The following is a 13,633-nucleotide window of genomic DNA, read 5'->3' on the forward strand; positions in this document are numbered from 1 at the left end:
TACAATGTAGACTGCTTTTTTTTTTTTCTTCTTCTTCTTTTTTTTTTTTTTAAAGATTACAATGCATTAATATTTTAAATCTTCAAAAAGTCACACAACTCCACAGCTGAAGCTGCCAATTGCATTTGCACACTTGAGGGAATTCACTTTCTGCTGCTTTCTTTTTAATTCTTAAAGCTGTAGTGTGTCATTTCTGTGCCACCACCGATCAAATGATGTACAAATAATAACTGGTTTTAAACAGACCCACATTGGTCAGACAAACTGATAGCCCTGCCCCACACTCACTCCACTAGATAGACTGCTGATGTGTTTTTGCTCTCACACATTTCAAATAGTCCTCAGTTAGGATCCACACCAGAAAACCACACTTTCCTCTTTAGAATCAGCTGATATCCACAGGAACCTTATCACCACGGGACACACTCAAATCAAGTCAGCTGTTCACGCAGCATTCACATACCTGAACACAAGCAGACGTTTGGTTAGTCTTTGGTAAGTCTTAATCATCCCCCTAATATTGCTGCTTTAACTCACAATGAATGCATTAAAGTTAAGTGCCAAAGGCCTGGTCGTCCCAGCGGAGCAGATGGGATGAGAGGGTTCACAGCTGGCCATGTTTACCAAGCATTTACTTTCCTAATGGGAGAAATGAGAGAAGGAGAGAAAGAAAAACAAAGACACTGACTTGGTAGGAAGTGGCACACAGCTCTGTCAAAGAGTTTTTGGCAGAAACAATCACTCAATGTAAGAGATGTTCAGTGCTTTTAGGAAATAGGATGCAAAATGAGTTGATCAAAATATTAATCTAGCTGGGGAAAACATTGAGATATATTGTTTTTAAGTTATTTTGAATCCTTAAATGAGTGGTGTTTTTCATATAATCAATGCATACCCACTTATCTTGATGAATCAAAAAGTTTCTCTCTGCTTTCTTTTCTTGCTGTGTCTAAAATGATAATAATAGAAATAATAATGTACTTTTAAATAGGTAATTTGATGAGCACTTGACATTATGAATTTCCCATTTGTAATGACTTTTAAAGTCATAAGTTTTAATAATGAGGACAGGGCATTTTTAAGATGCTAAATTAATTATATTTTCTGAAGTTTATAATTAATATATATTCACTTTTGTTTCCCCACTTAATACTTCCAAATACCCCCCCCCCCATCTGAAGAATAACTTGCCAACTAAATAAACAAATAATATAAAATAAATAAATAAATATTATATAATAATAATAACATACTGCAATAAAAATCCAAATAATATATAATATATAATATAATAAATGATCTAAGTTTTTATTTATATGTTACAATTATCATTGTTATTATTATTATTATTATTATTATTATTATTATTAGATACCACGGATAAGAACCTGATTAATATTGCATAATTACATCATGTATTTATTTATTATTATTTGTATTGTAACATTACTTTTGCATAATAATAATACTAATAATAATAATAATAATAACTCAATAAGTTAATCATATTAACTATTAATTATCATGAATAAAATAATTATAATAATATGCAAAAATAATGTTACATAGAAACAAACAAACAAACAATAAATAACCAATCACAGTTTTTTTTTTTTTTTTTGAAAGTATAGTAGACACTTGTCAAACAAAAACAAACAAACAAACAAAAGAGATCACATTAATTGAGCATAGTCAAATGACCTCTTACCCCAAACAATAAACCCCCCACACACCCCACACCTACAGTAAGCCACGGCAGTCCAGTGTAACAGTGGGATGTGTGCCCAGCTTCCCCCTGCCCTCTACCTGCAACTGTATCCTGCAGTACAGCACACATTAAACATTTATTGCGGCCATCCTGAGCAAGACTCCATTATTTATTTACAGGAATGGTTTCGTCCCAATCCCTTGATGGAATACAAATGAAACATGGCTATTTGTATTCCAGACTGCCTTCATTCCCGAAGATATTATAATAAAAAAAAATAAAATAAAAATAATGATCTTTTTTACTATTTCTTCAAAAAGCTGTGCTGTTGTTTACAGTGGCTCTGGGTTGTTTTGAGGTTGATTTAACAGTGTAATGAGTGTCGCAATTGTGTTAGTATATTCGTAGGGTGATATAATTTTAGTTAAATCTGATGTGGCATGATTATTAACCATACATGATCATAGAACAATCTTTTCGAACTCATAACGCGACAATCTGTTGTCAACAAGCAATAATTTCAGGTTTATTCAAGGTGTGTGGGAATTTAGGATGCCAGGGTGCAGATGGAGACCAAGGTGGCAACCTTATGATTGCCGTCTAAAAACATTGTTGGGCAGATCTGAAGGAATATTATCATTGACTTCTGAGGAGCCACATTGCGAGCCTCAGGGAAAGATGTTGACTTTGAATTTAGCCTTTCCTTCTCTGTTCCGGGTCAAATATTGAGTTTTCTAAACGTATTTATTTTTGTCGGAAAGACAAACTTGCATTTGTGCACTAGGATTTCCACAGACATTTATTATTATTATTTTAACTCGAGCGTCTAAAAAAAACCTCTGTTTCGAGATATACCCATTAGCTGGGCAGAGGTGAAAATGATAGCCAAGGGGGAGAGAGATGTTATTTCTACAGCGTTACGAACAGGAAACCAAACAAGAGACAGCCGATCATTCTTGTGTGGCTCTGTTGCCCACAAAACATATAGAGGCGCTAATTTAATTTCATGTTTCATTGGCCGCTGTTGCCATAGACAGGAAAGTTAGAATGGCATCCCAAAGGTTGATGTTTGACTTTGCCGACTAGAGGAAGGTCCTGATTTCTGGAGTTTTACATCTTATCAGTTGTCGATGACAATGTGCAACATTTACAACTAAAGATGCCTTTATCTTGTGTCAAAAGACAATTGTTTAGAAAGTTCTCAACTATTTCAACATGAGTAGGTATTCAAATGTGAATTTATTATTTTAACAGCATATACAAACCCGATTCCCAAAAAGTTGGGACACTGTACAAATCGTGAGTAAAAAAGCAATGGAATAATTTACAAATCTCATAAACTTATAGTTTATTCACAATAGAATATAGATAACATATCAAATGTTGAAAGTGAGACATTTTGAAATGTAATGCCAAATATTGGCTCATTTTGGATTTCATGAGAGCTACACATTCCAAAAAAGTTGGGAAAGGTAGCAATAAGAGGCTGGAAAAGTTAAATATGCATATAAGGAACAGCTGGAGGACCAATTAGCAACTTATTAGGTCAATTGTCAACATGACTGGGTATAAAAAGAGCCTCTCAAAGTGGCAGTGTCTCTCAGAAGTCAAGATGGGCAGAGGATCACTAATTCCCCAAATGCTGTGGCGAAAAATAGTGGAGCAATATCAGAAAGGAGTTTCTCAGAGAAACATTGCAAAGAGTTTGAAGTTATCATCATCTACTGTGCATAATATCTTCCAAAGATTTAGAGAATCTGGAACAATCTCTGTGCATAAGGGTCAAGGCCAGAAAACCATATTGGATGTCCGTGATCTTCAGGCCCTTAGACCACATACATGAATGATCACATACATGAATACATGGATCACATACATGAATGATACTGTAATGGAAATCACAACATGGGCTCAGGAATACTTCCAGAAAACATTGTCGCTGAACACAATCCTCCTTGCTATTCACCGTTGGCGGCTAAAACTCTAAAGGTAAAAAAGAAGCCATATTTAAACATGATCCAGAAGCGCAGGCGTGTTCTCTGGGCAAATGATCATTTGCAATTGACCGTGGCAAAGTGGAAAACTGTTCTGTGGTCAGACGAATCAAAATTTGAAGTTCTTTTAATTATTAACCATATATGATCAGAGAACAATCTGTTCAAACTCACAACGCAACAATCAGTTGTCAACAAGCAATAATTTCAGGTTTATTAAAGGTGACTGGAAATTTGGGATGCCAGGGTGCAGATGGAGACCAAGGTGGCAACCTTATGATTGCCGTCTAAAAACATTGTTGGGCAGATCTGAAGGAATATTATCATTGACTTCTGAGGAGCCACATTGCGAGCCTCAGGGAAAGATGTTGACCTTGAATTTAGCCTTTCCTTCTCTGTTTCCGGGTCAAATATTGAGTTTTTATTTTTGTCAGAAAGAACAACAATCCTCCGTGCCAGTCACTGTTGCCGGCTAAAACTCTATAGGTAAAAAAAGAAGCGCAGGTGTTTTCTCAGGGCCAAGGCCCATTTAAAATGGACTATGGCAAAGTGGAAAACTGTTCTGTGTTCAGACGAATAAAAAAAAAATTTGAAGTTCTTTTTGGAAAACCTTGCATTTTCCGACACGACAATGCCAAACCACATACTGCATCAATTACAACATCATGGCTGTGTAGAAGGATCCGGGTATTGAAATGGCCAGCCTGCAGTGCAGATCTTTCACCCATAGAAAAAATTTGGCTCATCATAAAGAGGAAGATGCAACAAAGAAGGCCTAAGACAGTTGAGCAACTAGAAGCCTGTATTAGACTAGAATGGGACCAATATTCCTATTCCTAAACTTGAGCAACTTGTCTCCTCAGTCCCCAGATGTTTGCAGACTGTTATAACAAGAAGAGGTGATACCACACAGTGGTTAACATGGCCTTGTCCCAACTTTTTTGAGATGTGTTAATGCCAAGAAATTTAAAATCAACTTATTTTACCCTTAAAATTATACATTTTCTCAGTTTAAACATTTGACATTTCATATATGTTGTATTCTGAATAAAATATAGAAATTTGAAACTTCCACATCATTGCGTTCTGATTTTATTCATAATTTGTACAGTGTCCCAACATTTTTGGAATCGGGTTTGTACACATCCTAATCCTAAAAAGCACAGATGTTCACAAATCCTTTTAGGTTCATAGAATTTTAAACATATAGGGTAAAAATACAAACAAATGCCACCATTTGTCTAAATATGCAAAAATAATTTATGTAAATGTCAAATTCGAATACCTATGAATATTCATGGACATTTAGAGGGTTTTTTATTACACAAATTAAGCTAAATTTCAATTGATAAAATTAAAAACTTGGAAAAAAAAAAAAAAGTGGATGATTATATAAAGTAGAACTTAAAAAAATTTGAACTTTATATAAAAAAATGCTTTAAAATTTGTATTTATATTGTACCATAAGATTGTTCCATATAAATATCCTTTATCATGGTATTACAATAGATTGTTCATCCTCAATAAACAATATGGAGTATGGACAAAGTGAATCAATAATTGGATGAAACTATAAGAAAAGAGCTTATTAATATTACAGTCGGCCAGCATTTAAGATGCTAAAATATCACCTTATCTTATTCGTTTGCAGTTCTTTTCTTCAGCTTTCTCATAGTTTCTCTCTCAAGAGTGATTGTTCTAATCTAGGCCATGACGAAATCCCTGCAGAGAAACATTATGTGTAGGAGGGGAGGCTTGAATGAGGGGATATTTAAACAATTTATGAGAGCAGGTCACAAGCAACTGCGTCACCTATTTTATAAAGTAAAACTGCTGAAGACTCGGACACATAATAAAAACTCAGATCACAGTTAAACCGACCGTTAAAGTGGAAACTGTCTTTGTGTGTGTCTCGCAGCAGACGTTATTGACTGAGGGTGGGATTAGCTGCGTTTTATTTATTGCAGATAATCTATTGAGTTCTGAGTTCTTGTTAAGCGTGGTCATCCGGAAATGTCAAGCAACATGAAAACATTTGAGAAAACCTTGCAACGGTACAGCCTTCAGTCGCATAACGGCCAAACCAGCCATGAAATGTTTTTGTCTGGATGTGGGCTCGATCGATCTGGCTGCTGTTGAGGTCAGTGTTCTACACACGCAGGTTAGAAACAACTTAAAGGTGATATCCAGTACACAAAACACTGCTTGGGCTGCTTAACACAACGACACTAATAACAATATGTAGCTATAACATAAGCAGGCCTATTTCTTATATTTAATGCTTATTCTATGATATAAAAACTACAGCAGTTGAGAATTTACGTAGCCTCAGGCCATCCAAGATCCAAGATTTTGAGAAATGTAGCATTACATTACTTGCTCACCAATGGACCCTCTATAGAGAATGGGTCCCGTCAGAATGAGAGTTTAAACAACTGACAAAAACATCACAATAATCCACAAGTAATCCACATGACTCCAGTCACTCAATATTGTGAAATGAAAAGGTGCATGTTTGCATTCATCGTTATTTATCAATCCATCATTAAGGCATTATCTTCAAACCTTCCCTTCTGGCTGAAATATATGTAAACAATCCATAATAACATATTTATATAATAATATATATAAAGTGAAAAAGTCTAGCACCTGCTGTCCTTTCAAACAAAAATACAAAATACATTATTGTTTTGGAATGCTGTTACTTGTAAACAGTACTTGTTCTGTGCATATTTCTCTCCTGATTCAGACAAAAAAGTTTAAAATGTTTTAATGAAGCATTTGTTTCTTACAAACATGCAGCTTTTTGTTTTGTAAAACGTTAATGGATGGACTGGAGTCATGTGGATTACTTTATGTGTATTATTGTGATGTTTTAATAAGCTGTTGGGAGTCTCATTCTGACGGCACCCATATGTAACCCATCTCACCCGGGTCCTCTCACATACACACTGCTAAATTCCTCCAAATCTGTTTGCATGAAGAGACAAACTCACCCACATCTTGGATAGCCTGAGGGTGAGTATTTTAAGGTTTGTTTTTATTTTTGTGTGAACTTTAATGGTAAACTGAATGACCAGACATAATTTACCAACCATAGTTTTTGATTAAATTACTAAAATAAATAAATACATTTAAAGTTGCGGTAGGGAACTCTAGCTCTAGCGGTTAATAAACAGAACTGCTTGCGTCTTGCGGAAGAACATTGTAGCCGGAGCTACTTCTCTCTGTTTATGTCTATGAAGAATCACAAAGGTACTGGGTTACTCCGCCGCGGTACACCCGAAGCAATCTAAAATAGTCCGTATATAAACACTTATTATAGGTGTACACTAGTGATTCAGGACAAGATAAAAACACGGTTTGGAAAATGGATTCATGGTGTACTCGCTTATTATATACATTTTTCTACATTTTGAACACAAACAAAGTTACGGACCGCAGCTCTGATTGGTTGTTTTTTACCGGGAGCACATGACTTTCTGCAAATGGCAATAGGACCACTGGGAGGAGCCGGAGGAGCTTGATTTTTTTCACAGATTATCTGTCTCATATTCTACTGTCAGGACATAATGACAGGTTTAATAAATATGTAAAAAATATTTTTTTTGCAAAAGTTCCCTACAGCACCTTTAAGTGTAAGATTTTATTTTCTGTGGCAATATGACGTTGTCAAACTGTTGTTATAGAAAAACTAATTATCTGGCAAAACTACTTTTAACTACTGTACAGTCACAGCTCCAATAGTCAATATTTTGAGTAAGTTGAGTTTGGTGTTGGCAAAGCTAATTAGCTGCTAAGCCAAATGCTCCTGCAAGGTACTCATGATGAAGTTAAACTGTAATCATGCTCCTTTTTTGAAAAACTAATTTAACTAAAATCAACTAATAAATAGCTAACTACATTACAACTGTGCTCAAAAAGAAAAAAAAAAAGAAAATAGAAACATAAAAACCAGCTTATTACAGGAAAATAAGCACTATTTTGAGGTAAGCTACTGGCCCTTTTCTGAAAAATATAGTTGTTAGTTGCGGTGACTCGCAACGTATTGAACAGCGACCATATTTGTGGCACAAGTCTATCAAAGTGGCCATCCATTCTAGGCTTGTCAATAGAGCAGCAAGCTTTCCTGACATTAATTGTTACTAGTGCAACACATTTTCAAAGTTGTGCATGTCTCCCTGAGAGAAGTGCATTAAATCCCCTTCACAAGAGCACAGAAAGTGGTCAATTATCCACTACAGACAAATTTAACACAGGTAATTTAGTGTCACGCTTTTTTTCACGACTCTTATCTGCTATGACAGTGATGCCTGAGGCGAAAACAGACTTGAAAGCAGTGTACAGGGGCATTATGAGGGAAAGGAAAAATCTCTAAAAAGAGCTTCTTTTTTTTTTTTTTCTTTAAGGTGAAAAAGTTTTTGCTGTAGGGAATAAGCTTTCCAGTTTCCAGATATCTACCAGTGAAAACTTTAGACATACCTGCACTTTTTTTCCACTGTTATCATCTCCACAGTTAAGAATCCTAGTCATGAAGTCATAAAAACTACTAAATTATAGGAATCATGTAAAATTATTAAATAAATGCTCTGGGATGCTGATGTTACTTTACTATCCATTCCAACCTTATTAAAAATATTTAAATAAATAAAAATAATAAATACAATTTAATCAACGATCACAAACAAATGAATATAAACATGATAAGCATGAGCAATAATTAAAAATATTAATTTGCACAAAGGATCATCAACATTTTCTGTTAAGCAGTTTTTAAGCAATGTATATTGTGAGAAGTGCTATATATATATATATATATATATATATATATATATATATATATATATATATATATAATAATATAATATATATATATATATATATAATTTAAGGTGATGTGACAAAGTTCTTAAAATAATGCTCCAGTAGTCTTATGAACATGCATGAGATCAAAAGTCACATCTCATGTGATCACATCCAAACCTGTCTAATAATCTACAAATGGAAACATGGCCCAGAATTTTTTTTTTTTTTTTTTTTTTTTTTTTTTTAATACAACCGGCAGGACCATAAATCAAAAAATGACACACAATATCCAGATGGTCCACTGACAAGAAAAACAAACGGCAGAGTTAATGATCAATGTAAACAGGTTCCAGTTTGATAGGAAGATGTACCACACAAAGCATCCAGCAAAATCTAATCAACTTAAAAGGGAATGACGCTCATTATAAACAGAGCTTCTGAGCAATGTTTTATTCATAACACTCAGATGCTTTTCAATTCCATCATATTTTATCCGTTTCGGACAGTATTAGGTTTCTCCTGAGGAGTTAGAGGTTAAAATTAATGATGGTCTGGCGTCTTTCTTCAAATTATGCTTCTGTTGGAATTGCATGTGTTTCACATGCATGGTTTTAATGAATAAAACACCTGTTTTTATGAAGGACTTGACGCACTGTTTTGAACAGAAAGAACTGAAAAAAATGCATGAGCAATATTCATATTTAATGACGAAATTTAAACTGTAAACATGTTAGGTTCAACTGGAGACAAGCATGAACTCAGCATCTTGTTTGCACTGACCTCTTGAAGGGGATTGTATCATGAGGAACCAAGCATTCCTTCATCTTTAGATTACATACTGCATAAATTTCAGAGCTCATAAGTTATGTTTAAAAAAAAAAAAAAAAACTTTACTGCAAAAACCTTTTCTTTTTTTTAAAGAAAGAAAAAGAATGCATCAATACACGGCTTTTCAAATTTAAAAGTCAAAAACAGCTATTTGGTTTTCAGAAACATGGCCCGTCAACTGTGGTGCTCAAACAGGCAACACAAGATCAGTTTCAACGGTGCCATTAAAAAAAATGGGGTTGGTAAGATTTATTTATTAATTTTTTTTTATAGGATAGAAGTCTCTTATGTTCACCATGGTTGAAAAAATAAACTTATATATATATATATATATATATATATATATATATAGTACAGACCAAAAGTTTGGACACACTTCAAGTTTTCTTTATTTTCATGACTATGAAAATTGTAGATTCACACTGAAGGCATCAAAACTATGAATTAACTTGTGGAATTATATATAGAATTATATACATAACAAAAAAGTGTGAAATAACAGAAAATGTCATATTCTAGGTTCTTCAAAGTAGCCACCTTTTGCTTTGATTACTGCTTTGCACACTCTTGGCATTCTCTTGATGAGCTTCAAGAGGTAGTCACCTGAAATGGTCTTCCAACAGTCTTGAAGGAGTTCCCCAAGAGATGCTTAGCACTTGTTGGCCCTTTTGCCTTCTGTCTGTGGTCCAGCTTACCCCTAAACCATCTCGATTGGGTTCAGGTCCAGTGACTGTGGAGGCCAGGTCATCTGGCACAGCACCCCATCACTCTCCTTCTTGCTCAAATAGCCCTGGATGCCTTCAGTGTGACTCTACAATTTTCATAGTCATGAAAACAAAACAATATCTAACAAACTAGTGAAGCAGTTTTACCAATTTGTAGAATTTTTTAAATAGACATTTAATCTCTTACTGGCTTTTTTAGGCAAGCTCTACATAAAACAAACCAAAAAATTTATTTGAAGCGTCGAAAAGGTTTGTTGCACCCCGTTATAAAATGATTTGTCTTTGCATCATTACGTCATGTCTGTACACATAAAGGAGGAATCCCAGTTAGAAGGCTAAATCGCATATATGGGATCGTTCCTAGCCTCTTCTTACAGCACAGAAATATTTGACATTTTGGAACCAGTTAATTGTCATGGTTTAATGTGATCTGAGCTTTGCGATAATTATTTAATTACAACTGATAGCATGGCTTATTGTAAAATTATTATACTTTTTTTGGTCAGAACAAAACTGGCAGATGTGTTACTTATTCAGATGACATTTTCCTGTGAAACTTCTTTTTGACATAGTTCCCAGACTTATATCCATCACTGACTGACTGCCCATGCATACACCTCAAAACATTCGATTTATCTGTGCTGAAGAGCCTCATGTAAACGCATGTAAAGTAGATAATTCCGCAAATAACTGCAATTGCAGGTTTCAAAACAGAGATGGTGTCAAAGACGCAAAACTTATGGACCGCAGCTTTAGCTAAAGTTTGTATAGTTATAGAGTATATAAAGTTATAGATTTTGGCATTTTAAAAATCGAACCATCCTTCCTCGTGTCCCTGTGCAGTGTGGTGTAAAATCGGAGCTCCCTATAGCTATTTAGAGAAAGCCACCTGCTAGCTGAACGTATGCGATAATATAGTAATCACTATCACAGCCCTGAGAGCTCCTGGAGGGTCATTCTGTGGGGAAGAGAGAGTAATGCCACGCTCGCTAACGTCTTCCTGCTTCGTCTGCGGTGGCTAGAGCCGAGCCGCAGACAGCCCTGCAGAGAGACACAATTAATAAATGCAGTGGTGTGTGCCGTGCTCGGCATCTGCAGCATACCAATGAAGACCTGCCCACCTCTCCCAGCTCAGGTACGTTGCCCACCCTGCCAGGATCTAATTAGACCATCTCTTTGTAAATGGGAATGAGATTACAGGACAGGACAGCATGCCGTTTGCCGCAGGTTGCTGGAGGTCACTACTAAGTCATTACCTAGCCCTAGATTGAGCCCCGAATGACACGGGAAGAATGAAAATAGAGTCATTACCCATACTGCCTTTATTCAGAGAAACACACCGCACTCACCCTTCCTGGTTATTATTCTGTTGTTGCAGCAGCACTGTTTACTAACTTACATTCAGTGCATTCGATTTTCTGTGTTTAGAAACTTCACTGCGGTTGATTTAACTTCTATGCAGTGTTTGCAGTGTATACACACACACACATACACACACACACACACATATGCTTATTATGTTAACTAACAGTATTCTTTCAGTTTAAAGACTGTTAAATTATACAAAATATAGTTATTTTATTGTTGTTGTTTGAATTTCATAAAAAACAGAAATAAAAAAATCACATTGCAATATTGTTATTATTATTTTGGTTGCACTTTATTTTACAGTCCGTGTACTAACATGTACTTATAGTGTACTTACAGTGTATTTATCTAAGAAAGTTCTTGTAATACAAGGTAACTACGTGGAGTAGGGTTAGGTTTAGGGGTAGGTTCAGGGTTAGTACCTAGTTATTACATAGTTATTGTAATTACTATAATAAGTACATGGTATGTACATGAGGAACAGGACTGTAAAATAACGTGCTACCATTATTTTCATATAATTAATATAATAGTAGTTACTTGGTATATACACTCACTATTTTTAGTTACATTATTAAGCAATTGTTACTTTACTAAATAACATTTTTAAATAACAGCAACATAATTTGAATAATTTGAAAAGGCTTTCAGTTGAACGAATACTTTGTTCTTAAAGTAACAAGTTAGTGAAGTAATTATTTCTTAAGTTAAATTAATATATATATATATATATATATATATATATATATATATATGTGTGTGTGTGTGTGTGTGTGTGTGTGTGTGTGTATTTTGTTTTTATTAATATTAATAATAATATATTGGTATTTGTTTTCATTATGCCATTTAGAGTATAAGTATAGGACATATGATTAATTTAATATTCTTTTAAATATTATCATCAATATAATGATGATAAAATATTAATAAAACTATGTTTTGAATAATTTAAACAGTCTTTCAGCTGAAAGCATAAGGTTTCTTAATATAATAATGTTTTTTATATTGTAGATTATTAGCAAAACAGGTATTAATATGTGTGTGTGTTTGTGTGTGTGCGCGCACGCTTTATAATTACATAATAACAGCAATGCTAATAATAATAATACACTTTAGATCGCTTCAATTGGCTTTCATCTGAAAAACAAACATGAAAAGTTTATTAATAATAATATCTTGTAGCTACATAAACCAATGAGTATATACACACATTTTATTGCTACTACTTGCTGCTATAGGACGCTTATGATTGATATATTAGTAACAGTTTTTGTTGAATGGATTGCAGGCCGATGCTGCAAGTTACACTTAATAACACCCTGTAGCCATGATTATACTCATAGCATTGCTACATTCATAAAACAAACAAACATTTCTGGAAATACGATAATATTGCAAATTATCAAACTTCTGTCTGACAGACTGGAGATGAAACTGCACATTTATTCCACGATGGCAGAATTCCCTTTAAGCTAAAAGTGTCAGTATCTAATTGCAGGCTTCTGTTGGCTCCTGAATTTGAACATGGACTGACATGAGTTAGTCTTTGTAGCTTCTCTCTAAACCAAAGGTTGTGTGGATCCAGCTGAGCAGAGATGATGGAGCTCATTATACAAAACATTCTGGGGAGAATCTGGTTGAAATCTGGCTCAAAGGCTCAGATTGGCTTTTGTCAAACAAACTTCTTCACCAAACCCTAAATTGAATAAGATTTGTTCACCAGAGGTTATCGTAAGCCATTTTATTATTTTCTTTTATGTATAACCATATGTATATAAATACATATACACTACCGTTTGAAAGTTTAGAATCCGTAAGATTAGAGAATTTTTTTTAATATAAATAAATATATATATACAGAGAGAGAGAGAGAGAGAGAGAGAGAGAGAGAGAGAGAGAGAGAGAGAGAGAGGTATATTATGCTCACCAAGGCTACATTCATTTGATAAAGAACACAGTAAAAACAGTGATATTGTGAAATAATATTACAATAACATAAGTGTTTATCTGATTTATCAATGTTGGAAACAGTTGTGCTATTTAATTTCATTTAATCTTTACATTTTAATTTCATTTCATTTGTATGCCCCCTTTTTTCTCCAGGATCCTTTGATGAATATAAAGTAAAATATAAAGAACTGCATTCACTCAAAATATAAATATTTTGTAACAACAAAGTCTCATTTTTATTATTATTATTATTA

The sequence above is a fragment of the Carassius auratus genome, chromosome 25 (assembly GCF_003368295.1).
Source record: "Carassius auratus strain Wakin chromosome 25, ASM336829v1, whole genome shotgun sequence".
NCBI classification, from domain to species: domain Eukaryota; kingdom Metazoa; phylum Chordata; class Actinopteri; order Cypriniformes; family Cyprinidae; genus Carassius; species Carassius auratus.